Below are 18,470 nucleotides of genomic sequence, written 5' to 3' on the forward strand. Positions count from 1 at the left end.
TCAAAATGTAGCAAGTATTGACTAAGACAACTGAGAGGTTTAACTTTAATTGTAAAGAATATACTCAAGCATCACCTAGGAAGGATGTCTCAAGGAAGGATTATCTAGATTAATTTGTATTATGGGTATGTCTGTGAGGGATTATCTTAGTTACATTAAGTTGTGGAGACTTATCCTCCATGGTTGGTATGTTTCTTTGGTTGGGAATCTTAGCACACATAAGAGTGGAAAGAGCACCCTGAGCTTTTGCTTTGTCATACTAATTCATTGCTCTCTGCTCTTGATCATGGATATAACATGATTAGCTAGCTGGTTACCTACTGTGACTTCCCCAAACTGATGAACCCATAATTTTGAACCACATATAACTACTTTCTTCCTTAAGTTGCCCTTATATTTTTTCCATAGAAACTAGAAACTAAGGTACATATTTTAAAATGTTGATTATTGAGTGAGAAATGGTATCATATTCAGAGTTAAGAGAATATTTCTTTAATATGAAATTAACATTTATGTTCACAACACCTCTAATAGATGTGAATATTGTACTTTGTTAATATTACATCAGATTGAAAATAAAGTTAACATGGTGAAGAAAAATAAAGTGAAAAATTAGAAAGAATCCTTTTGATTTTATTTCTGACAATTTCCATATAACCTTCTGGCTTTCCTCTTCTAAACAGAAAGAACAATTTGTTGATTTCAAGTATGTGACTAAAAAGTTTTACAATGCAAATGGAGAATATATATGTATATGTACACATATATATATGTATATATATATATATATATATATATATATATATATATATATATAAAACATTAAATGCTTTCTAGTGTACAGCTCCCAGGTACAGTGCCTACTTAGCATGCCAGAGACCCTTGCTTGCTTCAGTAGCATAACACAGTACTATTCAAACATCCATGTATATACACATAAACAGAAATGAGAAAGAGAGAGAGAGAGAGAGAGAGAGAGAGAGAGAGAGAGAGAAAGAGAGAGAGAGGGAGAGAAAAAGAGAGAGAGAGAAGAGAGAAAAGAGAGAGAAGAACTTAGGGATGCTTTTATAGAGTGGTAAATTGATATAAAATTTTATTTCAGTTAAAAACATGAAAGCTCCTACGCATTAAATTATTTTATTGTTGAACCATAAGCCTAAAGTTGAACTTTTGAATGGCTGTTGTTTTGAAGAAGAAATTATAGCTAAATTATGGACCATTTAGTTTTTTTCCTCACAAAAATAGTTAGCTTTCTTACATAGAGGAATATATTTACTAATAAAAATTTAGAAATATAAACGTGTTTGTAAATGTGAAAGGTTGTAGTTAATAAATCTAAACACTTAAATCAAGAGGCTAGATGACAGATATAAACAAACTAAATCAGTGGAAAACACATACTTCAAATCCAGATTAGGAGTCATCTCCATAGAAAATATGTAGAATTAAGAGAATATGCTTTTGTAGAAATGGAGAGAAAGTCAAGTATGGCATGCCTGGATTATGAAAATAAGAAGTGAAAAAAGGTAAAACACTAAAATTGAGAAATAGGCATACCAACATATAGGAAGTTTTCAGAATCATTTTTTTATAGATATGTTTGTTGTGGGAAATATTAAATAAGTTTTTGTGCCATCTCTCCTGTCCCTCTGGTCCTTGCTTCCCGCTCTAGTACCAGTACTGGTGGGCCACAACACTATGTCCAGGCGGGGTCCTGCTCGGTGTGTTCTCAATGCTGAACTACTCTCTCCCAGCTAGGGAGCTCATCTTGCTTCTAATGTAACACCCCACACCCCTCACCATCAGCCATCTAGATGCTAGTTACCCAGTAGTTACATGACTCTTAAAGCTTAATTATCCAAACAGATTTATATAAGCTTAATTATCCAAACAGATTTATATAACAATAAGATCACAATTTACAAGATGCCAATACAATAATTTCAGAGCCAATTGATACAGATAAAGCTTAAACCCAATTATTCTAACCTTGTGAAAATCTTAGCTACTTGTGGCTGTTTAAAACCACCAAGTGGGATCAGGATCATCTTCTGGTTTATCTGACTCCATGTTGGCTTCCTCCTCTTCCCTCCTCTGACCTCTTTCTCTCATCCCCCAACTCCTAGCTCTGCCTCCCTTTTCTTGTCCAATTGCCAATTGGCATTTCATGTCCAATGCCACTGCACCAATGTGATTGGACAGAGAAAATCCTGCAACATATATTAATGCAAATCATTTTGTGGTTTTCTTGGATAAAATTAGATCAAAATTTGCTTCATGAAAAAAATAAACTTTCCTAGCTATAAAATGAATTATTAATGGAAGACAAATGGAAGCAACTGTTTTCCTTTATCTAAATACATAAAATACATAGATTCATATGTCTTCCTTTTTAAGTCCTAGAAGAGGCTGGCAAATTAATTGTCAACAATTTAAAGTGCTTCAGAGTTTTAAAACTAAAGTAAGAAAGGTCTTATGAGATTGGCATCATGAGCTGGACATGCTAATGTATGCCTATAATCTCAGCACTTAGGAGGTAGATAAACAGGATAAAAATTCAAGGGTGTCTTCCTCTGCATGACAAGTTGGAGTCCAACCTGGGACAAGAGAAACTCTCCATCAACCAAACAACGATCCTCTGCACCCAGGAGAGAATCGGAGTCCATCCTGGGACAAGAGAAACTCTCCACCAACCAAACAACAATCCTCTGCACCCAGGAGAGAAGGTAGGAATCTACTACTGCATGTTGTCCTCTGATATGTCATTAGGATTTAGTAACTTCTCAGATATTAGAAAAAAAAATGTTCAAGAGCATTAACATTTCACTCTATATTGCTCAATTTAAAAAAATCTCAATTTCTTTTCTTCCTCCTACTCATTTGTTAGAATAAATACAGCATAGGAGTAAAAAAAAATCTGATAATCTGAAGAGAAAGAGACTAGAAAAATTAGGAAATTAAAAATCAGAACACTAATGAAGAGAGAAAGGGAGACTTTATAGTTACACAATTTGTAAAGTACTGTACAACACAAAGTATGCAAAGTGGATGGAGCCATAGAAACAAAAGTCATAATTGGGAATTGAAATGTATAATAAATATCCTATACACAATGAGCAGCAATATAGAGTGATAATCTCAACAAAGGCTGAAGATCATTTCATTTTAATAGTTTGATATCTATGAACAACCAAAACTGTGATATCAAATAAAAATATGAAATATTTTTAACTTTTGAAGGAGTTACTTAATGTGCTCCATACCCAAAAAATATACAAGAGTTTTTGCTGAAGTACATTTTCAGATACAAATTATCCATAAACAAATAAGTTCAAAAGAATGTTTACTGGAATATTTTTCTTACAGTAAAGAACAGGCATATAAAAGTCAATTAGAAAAAGGGAGATGGATCAAAATGATATATGATTACACAATGGGTTAATTCTAAATGATGAAGTTGTACATAGGGGGGCAACTTAGAATAATTTCATCTTTTAGGAAAAAAACAAATAAGCAAGTATAATATTGTTTTATACTTTCATAATCTTATTTATTTGTGCTTCTATATGTTCTGTGTATGCAGGGAAGTAAAGAATGCAAAATTACTAGTAAGTGCTAAAGGTGAGTGGATATGAAAGAACTGAGATGCTTCTCAGCTATTCAATGTTCCTCAGTTGAAAATTCTCTTTTTAGCTCTGTACCCCATTTTAAATAGGGTTATTTGATTCTTTGTAGTCTAACTTCTTTGTATATATTGGATATCAGCCTTCTATGATGTACAGGATTGGTAAAGATCTTTTCCCAATCTGTTCATTGCCATTTTGTCCTATTGACAGTGTTCTTTGCCTTACAGAAGCTTTGCAGTTTTATGAGGTCCCATTTGTCGATTCTTATTCTTAGAGCATAGGGCATTGATGTTCTGTTCAGAAAAATTTCCCCCGTGCACATGAGTTCAAGGCTTTTCCCCACTTTATCCTCTATTAGTCTCATTGTATTTGGTATTATTTGTGGAGGTCTTTGATCCACTTGGAATTGAGCTTTTAACAAGGAGATGGTTCAATTTGCATTCTTCTACATGCTGACATCCAGTTGAACCAGCACCATTTGTTGAAAATACTGTCTTTTATCCACTGGATGGTTTTAGCTCCTTTGTTAAAGTTCAAGTGACCATAGGTATGTGGGTTTATTTTTGGGTCTTCATTTCTATTCCATTGATCTTTCTACCTGTCTCTGTACTAATACCATACAGTTTTTATCACTATTGTTCTGTTAATAACTTGAGGTCAGAAGTTCTTTTATTGTTCAGAAGAGTTTTCACTATCCTGGGTTTTTTGTTATTCCAAATGGTTTTGCAAATTGCTCTTTCTAACCCTATGAAGAATTGATCTGGAATTTTGATGGGGATTGCAAAATTGAATCTGTAGATTGCTTTCTACAAGATGACCATTTTTACTATATTAATCCTGCCAATCCATGAGCATGGAAGATCTTTCCATTTTCTGAGATCTTCTTTGATTTCTTTCTTCAGAGACTTGAAGTCCTTATCATACACGATCTTTTACTTGCTGGGTTAGTGTCAGACCAAGGTATTTCATATTATTTGTAACTATTGTAAAGGGTGTCCTTTCCCTCATTTCTTTCTCAGCCTGTTTTTACTTTGTGGAGAGGATAACTAATGATTTTTTTGAGTTAATTTTATATCCAGCCACATTTCTGAAGTTGTTTAGGAGTTCTCTGGTCGAATTTTTGAGGTCACTTAAGTATACTATCGTATCATCTGCAAATAGTGATATTTTGACTTCTTCCATTCCAATTTGTATCTCTTTGACCTCCTTTGATTGTCTAATTGCTCTATGTAGCATTTCAAATACTACATTGAATAGATAGCGAGAGAGTGGGCAGCCTTGTCTAGTCGCTGATTTTAGTGGGATTGCTTTAAGTTTATCTCCAGAAGCACCTAAAAAATGTTTAACATCCTTAGTCATTAGGGAAATGAAAATCAAAACAACCCTGAGATTCCACCTCACACCAGACAGAATGGCTAAGATCAAAAACTCAGATGGCAGCAAATGTTGGTGAAGATGTGGAGAAAGAGGAACACTCCTCCATAGTTGATGGGATTGTAAGCTGTTACAACCACTCTGGAAATCAGTCTGGTGGTCCCTCAAAAAATTGGACATAGTACCACCAGAGGACCTAGCTACACCACTCCTGGGCATGTACCCAAAATATGCTCCAACATATAACAAGAACACATGCTCCACTATGTTCATAGCAGCCTTATTTATAATAGCCAGAAGTGGAAAGAACCAAGTTGTCCTTCATCAGAGGAATGGATACAGAAAATATGGTACATTTACACATTGGAGTACTACTCAGATATTAAAAACAATGACTTCATGAAATTCTTAGGCAAAACAGATGTAACTAGAAAATATCATTCTGAGTGAGGCAACCCAGACACAAAAGAACACAGATGGTATGTACTCACTGATAAGTGGCTATTGGCCCAAATGCTCCAAATACTCACAAGACAATTCACTGACCAAATAAAGCTCAAGAAGGAAGACCAAAGTGTGGGTGTTTTTGTCCTTCTTAGAAAGGGGAACAAAATACTCATGGTAATCATAGGATCAAATATGGAGACAAAGTGTAGAGCAGAGACTGAAGGAAAGACCATCCAAGACTGCCCCACCTAGGAATCCATCCCATATACATTCACCAAACCCAGACACTTTTGTAGATGCCAAGAAGTGCACACTGGCAGGAGCCTGATATAATTGTCTCCTGAAAGGCTCTGCCAGAGCCTGACAAATACAGAAGCAGATGCTTGAAGCACAGGATCCTTAATGGGGTCCCCAATGGCAGAGTTAGAGAAAGCACTGATGAAGCTTAAGGGCTTTGTAACCCCATAGTAAGAACAACAATATCAACCAACTAGACCCCCAGAGCTACCAGGGACTAAACCACCAACCAAGGAGTACACATGGAGGAACCCATGGCTCCAGCTGCATATGTAGCAGAGTATGGTCTTGTCAGACATCAATGTGAGAAGAGGCCCTTGTTCATGTGAAGTCCTGATGCTCCATGTAGGAGAATTCTAGTGCAGAGAGTCATGAGTGGGTGGGTGTATGGGGGAACATTCTTGTAGAAGCAGAGAGAGACAGGATTTGAAAGGATTTGAAAGGATTTTTTTTGGGGGGGATAACTGGGAAAGGGGATAACATTTGAAATGTAAATAAATAAAATATCCAGTAAAAATAATAAGTGGAAAAAAATCAACTGATATTACTTTACTTCAATGTAACTCAAATATAATATTTATTTTATGTAGGTAGAACTTAAAATATATAAAAAATAGCCATTTGACATTCAGTAAAGTTCAGGGGGCTGTTATATTGTTCATCCCCCTTTTGTCATTATTTGAAACCAAGACAAACTGAATTCTTCGAGGTGTTTTAACCACACAGAACAAAACATTTCTTAGAACCTTACTTTTGCTTTCTGTTCAAAATTATGAGACAGACCAGAATCTTAGCCATATCCTAACCCATGAAGACAAGAAAATATCATTTGCATAATATTTACTTGATTTATTCTCAGAATACTACATATTAAACTCTTGATGTGTTTATTATTAATATTGCATTTATGTTTTGATGGAGAATATTGATCCTTGAGACAATAACTGAATCCTTTTATTTAGAATACTACATTCTCATAACTTGCTTCAAAATTGCTAAGAATCTTTGAATTCTGTCTGTCTTACTATGGCGATTCTTATTGATACACGGTAGAAGGCTATAAATGTTGATGAATAAGGAAAGAACATGAGTTATTGATATCTGTAAGAAACATAGTGCTAACTGTAGTTCTGAGCTGTAACACTGTTTCTTCTAGGTAGAAAATTTTTCTCCTAAAGGTAAGAGGAAAGTTTAGAAGGACCATGAAAATCATAAGAAACTTCTAAAGCTCAGGAAGTTCATGAAACCTAAGACTAATAAAGCCTCTCATGGAGGTCATTGAAGCCAACCACAATTACTCTTTAGTGGAGTTTCCCTAAAGTTACAAATAAAATTCTAGTGATAAAGATTTATATGTTACTGGCTCTGGTAGGATGGTATTTATTGGTGGGAATATGGTCTTGTAACCTTGATGAATTCATCAGTTCACCCTCTGTACTTGGGTGAATTCTTTGTTTTGTCCATCATTGTCCTCTCTATCCTGGATGAAGAAAACTCGATCTCAAGGAAAATCAATAGTGTCCATTGGATTACAGAGACCTGATAGAGTTGAAATTATCAGACTAGTTAAAAGATTATTAAATATTAGCTGAAATAAATGATGGGTACTAGATACTAACTAGAGTGCAGTAACTACAATTAAGAGGGAGAATAAGTCAGGAAAAATGGAGAGGGTAACAGTAGAAAAGGAATCAGAAAGGGGGATAGAAAGGCATGATGAGGGAAATAAATGCCAAGAATCCTGAAACATTTGATTTAGAACATAGATATTATATTCAAAGTAACTGTCAGTGGTCTGTACATTGGTAGATTGTGTTTCTGTTTGCTGATAATTAGACATTACAGAAATGAGAATTTATTTGAATTTGTGATATGGGGCTCTCAGTTTATCAGAAGGATGGTTAAACTTCTTAGCAATTAGCAACAGAACAAAGAGAACACAAATACAGTCTAGTACTTTGCCAGACTCATCAAATATGATTTTGATGGGGTAAAAGCTTCTAATTAGGACACAGTGATCAACTAAGCAAACAGACCATTTGCCTTGAAAATCAATATCAACAGAAGCATAATCTACTAAGTTGATGCTGAGGGTTGGTGCAATCAAGTTGGTGGACTTTAGCCAAGACATCTAGCATGCGTGGAGCTAGTGAAGTTGAACCTCTGTGATTATGTGTGATCATTATTTGATATTGTATGTTGTAATTGACCTGGACTAGAGTTTACGTTACAGAATCAAACACTTCGGTCTCTGAGTTTCAACAGTGCATTTAGACTTTTACTGAAATATTTATCTGAATAATTTTCTCATCTTAGCAAAAGTTTTGAGAAATATAACCAATTAGTACAAATGGACAAATAAAATATTCTTCAGAAGAGAATCAGTGCTAAAGTAAATTTATATAGGTTCTATCATGCCAGGTATAATGGGGAGATGGAGAAAGTCTTTAGAAGTCCATTGTTCAACTCATCTGCCTGCTTCTATTATAATTGATCTCACTTAATGATTCCTTATCTACTCAAGAGTTTTTTTTAAAAAGTTTATCTCATGGAGTTAGTGTAAGAACTAAAAGAGGGATTGGAGCAATGATAGTTTGGTAGTTAAGAGTACTTGTTGCTCTTGTAGAGGATCTGAGTTCAAGTCCTCCTAGCATCCATACCTCCACACCAGGCAGTTTGCAAACACCTCTACCTTCAGTTCCAGTGTATTAGATGTTATCCACTGATTCCATAAATCTCCATTCAAATATATATACCTAACCCCACATATTATATATACACATTAACAAAAAGAATGAGCTGGTGTTTCTGCCATGCATTAGTGGGCCATGTCTGTGGAAAAGAAGTTATACTGGACCCTCTGATGAAACAATGGGTGGTGAAACTGATGCTTGAGAAGGACGGAGATAGAAAACCAGAGCAGCTTTTCTTGTATGTATACCTGGGTCTAAGTTAGCTTAGAATTATGTAGCTGAGTGGCTTACACACAGCAGGAACCTATTTCTCAAGTTGCATAGCCTAGGAAGGCCAAGATCAAAGTGCTGGCAGGTTGGTACCTGATGAGGGCTAACTTTCTGGTTCATCTTCAGCCTTTTCCCCAATTCTTCCTGTGGTAGGAGTAGTAAGGATCTCTCTAGAGTGTCTTGTATAAAAAGTCCTGATTTCATGGTGATGGTTCTGTCTTATGATCAAGTCACATACCAAAAGCCCCAACTCCTACAGGTAGGATTTCAACAGGAAATCTTAGAGGATCTGAATATAAATGCTATAACAATACAGATATGCTTCTTCTATTGCTATCATTTAGTTCCTGCAACTGTGTAGGTTACCAAAGTAACAATTTCACTTAACACAGAATTAGAGATTTCAGGTTAAAAATTGGATGGCTGGTATATTTTGTTTGTGGTTAATGACATTACAGTATATGTTTGTGGTGTGTGACATCATAGTGATAGAAGTTCTTGGAGAGTTACTATATGGTGAGATATGGATTCAGAGAGCATGGAGGAGCCAGGCTCTTTCTTCTATGACACCTCATTCACACGAACACTAACCCACTCTGAAGTCTCCTTTCTCCTCTGAGAACTGTGGTGCCAGTGATCTACGTTCCTTCTCTTAGCTGCTACCTCTTAAAAAGTCCTCTTCTAAGCCGGGCGTGGTGGCGCACGCCTTTAATCCCAGCACTTCGAAGCAGAGGCAGGTGGATTTCTGAGTTCGAGGCCAGCCTGGTCTACAGAGTGAGCTCCAGGACAGCCAGGGCTATACAGAGAAACCCTGTCTCGAAAAACCAAAAAAAAAAAAAAAAAAAAAAAAAGTCCTCTTCTAAAGCTGTCACATCCAAGATCAGGCTCCCAAATGAGACCTCTGAAAGATAGACCACATTCAAATCATAGCAGTGAGTCATTTTTTTTTTTAATTTTTGAATTTAAAAATGTTCTCTTGTGGATTGTCCAGAGAAGGTGACTTCAAAGTTTGTTGCCCCACTGTGAAAATCTTACATCTCCTAGGTTTTTCTGATGATGATGGCACTAACACTGTGCCACTGTGAAAACCTTACATCTCCTTGGGCATTTCTGATGATGACGGCACTAACGCTGTGCCACTGTGAAAACCTTACATCTCCTGGGCATTTCTGATGATGATGGTGCTAACACTGTGCCACTGTGAAAACCTTACATCTCCTTGGGCATTTCTGATGATGATGGCACTAACACTGTGCCACTGTGAAAATCTTATATCTCCTGGACATTTCTGATGATGATGGCGCTAACACTGTGCCACTGTGAAAACCTTACATATCCTGGGCATTTCTGATGATGACGGCACTAACGCCGTGCCACTGTGAAAACCTTACATCTCCTGGGCATTTCTGATGATGACGGCATTAACGCCGTGCCACTGTGAAAACCTTACATCTCCTGGGCATTTCTGATGATGACGGCACTAACGCCGTGCCACTGTGAAAACCTTACATCTCCTGGGCATTTCTGATGATGACGGCACGAAAGCTGTGCCACTGTGAAAACCTTACATCTCCTGGGCATTTCTGATGATGATGGCACGAAAGCTGTGCCACTGTGAAAACCTTACATCTCCTGGGCATTTCTGATGATGACGTTATTAACGCCGTGCCAATGTGAAAACCTTACATCTCCTGGGCATTTCTGATGATGATGGCACTAACGCCATGCCTCTGTGAAAACCTTACATCTCCTGGGCATTTCTGATGATGACGGCACGAAAGCTGTGCCACTGTGAAAACCTTACATCTCCTGGGCATTTCTGATGATGATGGCACTAACGCCGTGCCTCTGTGAAAACCTTACATCTCCTGGGCATTTCTGATGATGACGGCACTAACGCCGTGCCACTGTGAAAACCTTACATCTCCTGGGCATTTCTGATGATGACGGTATTAACACTGTGGTGCTGATTTGCCTTCCTAGACATCCAGTACCTACGCTCTCTTTCTTTTTTTCTTTTTGATTCTTTTCTTTTTTTTTTTTTTTTGGATATTGTGTAAAATATATTTTACAATATACAGCAAACCAGCAGCCAACATCAAACTAAATGGAGAGAAACTTGAAGCAATCCCACTACAATCAGGGACAGGTCTGCCCCCTCTCTCCCTGCCTATTCAGTATAGTACTCGAAGTCCTAGCCAGAGCAGTTAGACAAAAAAACGGAGGTCAAAGGGATACAAACTGTAAAGAATGAAGTCAAAAGATCACTATTTGCAGATGATATTATAGTATACTTGAGTGACCCCAAAAATTTCACCAGAGAACCCTTCCAGCTGATAAACAACTTCAGCAAAGTGACTAGATATAAAATCAACTCAAACAGATCAGTAGCCTTCCTCTATTCAAAGGATAAACAGGCTGAGCATGAAATTAAGGATAAGACACCCTTCACAATAGTTACAAACAATACAAAATACCTTAGTGTGATTCTAACCAAACAAGTGAAAGGTCTGTATGACCCATGTTTTCTTACTTTGACATTCCCAAACATAGAAGTCAATGGTCCTTCAGATCCCAGGTTGTACAGTGCTTCTCTTTCAGCTTAGCTAGGAATGAGGTCTGAGGAATGATTTAGCACTTTGTACTCATATTCTGACATGCATTTCACATGACCCAGAATCAAGTGTGCTTCCATATAAATTTGATTTATAACACTATATTATAAACTCCTTAAGGGGAAGGCAAGAAAAAGATCAAATTTAGTAATATGAAGAAAGGGCTGTGGATTTAACCTCCATGCTGAGGCCATCTAACCAATCCATGGCATTTGTCTCTTGCTTAATCTGAAGTTTGTCATGGCTATAGAATGATCTCCCAGATACATCTAAACAAATAGTTTACTTTATTACTGGATCCTATATCCTTAGAACATTCATGTGTAAAACTGGAAAACAATGGATATGCTAACATGGATGGGTAAGCCCAGGAGGACTCGACATTATACAAAGAACTACAATGAATTAGATAGTATTTACATAGTGTTAGACTTAAAACATATAGAAGGTTAAATACATGTTGTATGTAAATGAAGTGCTTTTGATATTTGGGACCTAAACATTTTTCAATTCCTGTATTTGTAGTTAAACCTGGAATCAATTCCCTTCATATATTAATTTGTAACTAATTATGTAGCTAGTAATATCCTAAGACCATGTCTAGGTAAAGCAATGAGGATGTCAAAGTGATTCTTTAGTTCTCAATAGCTCTTTTCTCTGTATATCTCCTCTGTATGGTCCCCTACTACAGGTCCGATATCATTAAGATGGCTCATTATTTTAATGTGGATGCCTTGGGTCCAAGAGCTCAGTTCCCTGTATCCTCTTCTTTAATACCATCTTCTCTCAGGCTCAGCATTTAGATGCTAAGATAATAATTTTCTCAGATTAGATTAAGTCCCATTCAGGATGAATATAAAGTATGCTGTGTTATATACTTTCTACAATTTAAGGAAGACAGAAAAAAGGAACTCCAGGCAACTAAGGAATGCTGAGAATGGAAGAGAGTCTTTCCCAGAGAAGAGGGAAGAGCACACCAATTGGTTATCCACTACAAATGGTCAACATTACATACAACTAGCATTATACAGACTAACCAGGTTTTGTGTTTGTTTTTATTTGATTTTGGTGTGTGTTTGAAGCAATTAATGAAAACAGAGCATCAATTGGAAAGGTTTATATGGAAGGTTTTGAAGGGAGGAAAGAAAAGGGAGGAATGATCTAATAATATAGTCTCAAAAAAATAAGAGTTAAAAGGTTGAATCATTATGCACCCTTTATTTCTTTTCTTTAATATGGTGATAATTTCATTTTTTTATCCTCTTTCTTATATTCCCTTTATTCAGTATCCTTAAATATAACTGTCCTTCAATCTGAGCTCATTTTCCTCCTAATTTCAGAGCCATAACACTTCACTTAGGCCAGATATGATATGGAGAATGTGTGAAATTCTGTAGGAGAATGCCAAGCTTTAATAGTATGGATTTTATGCTGCTTCACATTGAAAGCATTTGTGTTTGGCTTTTATACCCTGGAAGAGCTTTGAACTACTGCAGGACCCTGGCAGTAATACATATGTCTTTGAACTGAGTTAATACATAATACATAAATACCTCTTTAAAGAAGTGCTTACAGTTTTGTTTTATTAAGTACGGAATGCTATTAGAAGTAATTCTTAACCTCAAAGATTATAAAAACATTCTGCTGCCAGGTCGTGGCACACACCTTTGATTTCAGCACTTGGGAGGCAGAGGGAGGTGGATTTCTGAGTTTGAGGCCAGCCTGGTCTACAGAGTGAGTTCCAGGACAGCCAGAGCTATACAGAGAAAGCCTGTATCAAAAAAAAAAAAAAAAAAAAAAAAACAACCCAAAACAAAACAAAACAAAAAAACCCAAAAAAACAAACGAAAAAAATAAAACAAACAAACAAACAAACAAACAAAAACATTCATACAATGGAAAGATACAAGAGTGTCTTGGTGATATGCATTATATGTCAGAAGGAAGTGTTTATTAGTTGCATGGTCATTTTAATGTGATTTTTTTTCAAAAATGTAGTATTAAGGAAATACTGGTAATATTTAGAATACAGACCTGCACAAAGCTTGAGTTCATTCGTAAGCACTTTTGGATTACTAGAGAGTTATATGACACTTGAAGTAATATATGAAGAAAGTAAGTTTTGGAAGTCTTACTGTAACATGATCCTAAACAGGAAATGAAGAGATTAGAAATTATATAGCTCTGTCACCCACTTTTAGGGGCAATTTTAAAGAACTTTAACTTTCTATACCTCTTTGTGTGTGTGTGTTTGTGTGTGTGGTGTGTGTGTGCACCAAAAGTCAATGTTGGTTGTCTTGCTCAGTCTTTCCCTACCTTATTGTTCTGATGCTGAGACATAAGCTGAGCCTGAAGTTTAGTGATTTGATTAGGCTGGCTGACTATTGATCCTCCAGGCACCCTCTTGTCTCAGTGTCTGCCCCACCCCCTCCACTGGATTTACAGACACCTGTTTTCATTTTTATTTATTTTTTGCATGTGATCAAGGTATTCAAAATTAGGTATTCCTGTATGTGCAACAAGTGCTATACTGATGGAGACATTTTGTAAGCCCTTTAGAGCCAACTTTTATATATGTATTCTAAATTATTCCTTAAATATAATTTGTTATTTATATGTTTTAAATAGAGTCATATCATAAGACACACATGCATATGTGAATAAAATCTCAGCCTAATAGGCAAGATCCCAATAAACCGTGAATGGATTGAATGAAAGTGACCAAAAACTGTTCCCTGTGGCAGACACAGAACATTCATTTAGCTCATAACTGAGAAAAGAAGATTTATGATCTAATCTTCCACATTCTGTGACATTCTCGTTAAATAAATGTCCTCAGTCCTCCTGCCATTGACTCACATGCTAATGTGTGCATAGTACTCCAAGGTAATCATGATCATTTGCAATTATAAATGTCCTGTTATCAATTAATTTGCAGTTCACCAGTAACCATCTGATTATCTCTATCAAAGCTGCAGTGGAATGATAATTACATCAAGAGTAATTATCATGTAATTGCACATAATTATCTGTACCTTATTAAGTGCTCACATGATTAAAATATTTCTGGTCAAATAAAAATTATCCGTGCACTTTTCTTTCTCCTTTTTTTTTTTTTTTTTGAAAATAGGAAAAGTTGCTTCCTGGTCTTGTCTTCTTTGAATAAATATATCTTATTATGTGACATTCCCATAATGTCCCATAAAGAATGAATCACTATGGAGAGAGGTAGCAGATTTTATTAATATTATTCCTTATCCATTGAATGAAGTTGAGATAATAAACTTCAACTTTCAGCATGGGTGAGTGCATTCCCTGTAGTAGCTATCACAGAAAATATTACCCTATTAAGACTGTACACTATGAATGTCATTGAGGACAATGTTTTTCATGTCCAATGCCACTATTAGCAATTTGACATTGATATTCCCCCCCATGATATCTTCTCAAAACTTTTCACATCCACCTGCCTTTGCTGAATATGTATGTTAATACAAGGGCTATGTTTAAAGAGGGATGGATTATATGTATGGTTTCAAAAACTTCTCTTAAATATTTGTTGAGAAATTCTTTGGAAACCAATGATATATTCCTTTCATGAACTGTTGTCCAGAATGTTAACTGAAACACATAGCCAAATATATTTTCTGTCAGTCACCTTTAAATACACACACACATATACACACACACACACACACACACACACACATACACACACACAAACACATAGACTTATACACATAAAGATACAGACATAGATGCACAGGTACAAACACAGATATACACACAAGTACTCAGACACACAATCAAATACACACCTGTAACAGGAGTTGGAGAGGTGGCTTTGTGCCCATTTAACAGAGGAATTCAGGAATTCTCTTCCTAGTGCCCATGACTCCCTATAATATTGTATTCAGGATATCAGGCTTCTTTTTCTGGCTTACCTGAATGCTCGCACATATTTGTTATAAAACACAAATTCATATAAATGAAGAAAAACAAACACAAAAATACAAGTGATGCTAATTTTATATTTTATTTAAAACAATTATTCATTTAATCAGTATAAAATTTGTTAGTAAAATTGTTATAGTTGTAGTTACAAACTTTAGAAATATAGTACATGTTTTAGTTTTAGAACATCTCAATTTAGTTTGTCCATATTTTACATGGTTATTATCCAGACATAGCTTTGTGTAGTGATCATATCATGCAGCTGTGTTGATTACATGTTGTGGTAAAGTAAGATAGATCTAAATAATAGTTTTCTCCATTTTTTTTCTGATGAGTTTATATTGCCCTAATCTGGTTAAAATGCAACCAGTCTATTAAAATCCAAAGTTAAATAAACTAATTGTTAGAAGATTAAAAATGGAAACTAACATTTATGAACATATCTAGTAGATCTTACTTGATGCTAGCAATATTTTTATGCAAATCCATCTTCATGGTAACCCAGGAAGATATATTTGAGTAGTTTCATTTTAGATGTTCGTAAGATGAAGCTCAGAAAATTTATCCTTATGAACATTATTTAGCAAAGAGTAGATTTGGAATCTAAATTTGTGACATTAAATGTATGTGACAATAGATTTTTTCCATGATTTCAAACAAACAAACAAACAAAAAACTCCACGTCTTTATGGGCTGGAGGGTAACTCAGTGGTTAAAAGTGGCTCCTATTCAAATAAAGGACACAGCATCCACACCAGTAACATCTTGTAACTTTATCTTTGTGGTTTCTGACACCTGTGACTTCTGTGGACACCAGAAACTATCCACCCATCACATGAGCACCAGCCCATAATACATATCACAAAAAAATAATTAAAAAGCATACCTTGAATCTTTTGTCTCAATGATGTGTCTAGTAAGACAATTTTGAGTGACTTTGTTAAGTATTGTATAATTGGTTTGACTGGATTAAAATTGAGGGTTATATTTACTGTTAGGGTAAGCCTTGACTTGCTTCATTAATTTAAATGTCTCAATTCTGTCCTCATATTTAGATATAGCATAGTAATCCTAAATACAGGATAAATTGTCCTCTAATGGAATTTAGCTGAGAGTTTGTTGACCCTCAGGCATACTTGGGGAAAGCCTACCTTTGGGAATAACTCAGTGACTGACAGCACTGCCTTAGCAACAATCTGATTGTAGTTACAGAGGAAATTTACCTTGGCTTGAAGAATCACATGCCACTGTGATTGACAGAGTCTATAAGACAATCAAGGTCAAACACTGAGTGAATTCAGTCCGTGACTATGTGCCCTGACAGATAAGTCATGTGTCAAATAATGCCTAGCCATCTGCTTACTCCTCGTGATTAGGCTAGGTTTGCAATGTTTAACATCCTATTGCTGGCAGTTCCCTAGGAAATACATTTACCTTATAGTTTATCATCAAAATGTACTTTCTCCACTACAAAAATAAATAAATAAATAAAAAGGTTCAGCCTGAAAAGAACTTGAGAAAACATTCATTGTATGACTGCAATATGACATTCCTTGTAAAACGCATTGAGTGATTGTCATAGCTAAGTTATAAAATGTTTTCATTTAAAAGTGATTGATGTATTATTAATGATTTTATATTCCCTAATTTGGTTAAAATCAGATGCTGAAAATGACATTTACGACTTTGTGAATAATTTAAGTGATGATTATAAGCCTTGGTTTCCAAGGATTTCAGAAGTTCTCAAATGTCTTAGGTCTATTAGCCAATCTATACTTAGAGAGTGGATAGTGAGATATTCCTTATGGGAAATTATGAATGTGTATATCAGCATAATATGCCAAACATCAGGCATTGCAATTATTAGAGGCAAGGCCAGTTGTCATTTGTTCATTGTGTATGATATAGGCCTCTAGGTCTTCTGATGTCTAATTAGATGCCATGCCATGAACAGTTACTCAGGTGCCTTTGGAAAGAATCTTGGCTACATGCCTCATAAATTAACGCTTAAAATCCAAAGCTGCTTCTTCTACTAGTGAATAACTTCTATTCTTTATAAATTCCAGTTCCTTTTAACAAGACTACCAAAAATACTCTTTCTGAAATGGTATCTAGTTCTGTAGTAGAATGTTTGTCTAGCATACTTAACTCCTTCTTTAGCACTCATGACGAAATCCTTGTTGATCATAAACTGAGACAGTGATGGAGGCAAATATAATGGGGAGCAGATTTCAACTCAGAGTCCCAGAAAACAGAAGTAACAACTGTTTCACCTTGTAAATTATATTGCTCTGTGAAAATACATTGCATAAACTAATAACATTGGGCAATTTTAGGTGGTAGTCTCTGGGTCATCACTGATCCTTATGGAAGAATAGATATTGGTTGTCTTGAGATGTCTGTAGAAACTAGCCAAATTCATTGTAACAATATGGACTTTTGAAGATATATTATTGTAAGAAATGAAGTTTCATCAAATTTGCAGACTTATTGTAAATAACATGATATTCTATAACATTCTAACACTCTGTGGAGAATAGAACTGCGGTTGGGATTTGCATCAAGTATTCTAAGTAGTTGTATTTTAGGGTATGGCCAGTGCTAGTCATTTGTGGATGGATCATGACTTACCAGCTATTAATAGCTTTGTTCCTCACTCAGCATTCTTTTAACTCCTCTTGCTTTTCCTCCCTTCTTTCTGTCTTCTGATTTTTGTCTCCTTTCATTCTTTTCTCTGTATCTCCAAAGGAAAGATACTAAATAAATGCCTAGTATTTCTAAATTAATCAAGATATTATAAGTCTACTATTTCTATCAATGTTTGTAGTTGTATTAGCTGTAGCTTGTCCATTTTATTATAAAATTTATTATGCTACTTTATAACTTTTCAGTTACAACTAGTAAATTTATATCTGTCATCCATAATGAACTGTCTGAAATAGTATTTAAAGTATAAGATAGCAAGTCAGAATAAATACTGAGTATGTATCATACAGTATAGGTTATATATTTTCAAAGAAATTATTAAAATATGAGTCAATTGTCCAAAAATGTATTAAACATGTGAAAAAGTAGTATTAATAGAAAAACTATGCCTTCATATAAGCTAGTTACTGGTAGCATGGGGTGTTTTCTAAACAAAGCTTGCTCCTATGTTTGTTTTTGTCTTTTTTGAGAACTGGCATTTTTAAGAT

At 35.4% G+C, this 18,470-nt stretch overlaps 1 protein-coding gene across 5 annotated transcripts in view; it reads left to right on the forward strand.

The window, feature by feature from the left end:
• The window catches only part of Cntn4 (contactin 4), a 975,079-nt gene that overhangs the window by 72,817 nt on the left and 883,792 nt on the right, over positions 1 to 18,470 (forward strand). Inside the window, exon 1 of one of the 5 annotated variants that reach the window (XM_031382783.1) lies at positions 2,606 to 2,726. The exons of the other annotated variants lie outside the window; for them this stretch is intronic. The gene's annotated coding sequence lies outside the window, so the exon portion shown is untranslated. Of the gene's footprint in view, positions 1 to 2,605; positions 2,727 to 18,470 lie in introns of those variants that run through there. 5 annotated transcript variants of the gene reach the window in all.

The sequence above is a fragment of the Mastomys coucha genome, unplaced genomic scaffold (assembly GCF_008632895.1).
Source record: "Mastomys coucha isolate ucsf_1 unplaced genomic scaffold, UCSF_Mcou_1 pScaffold20, whole genome shotgun sequence".
Taxonomy (NCBI): Eukaryota; Metazoa; Chordata; class Mammalia; order Rodentia; family Muridae; genus Mastomys; species Mastomys coucha.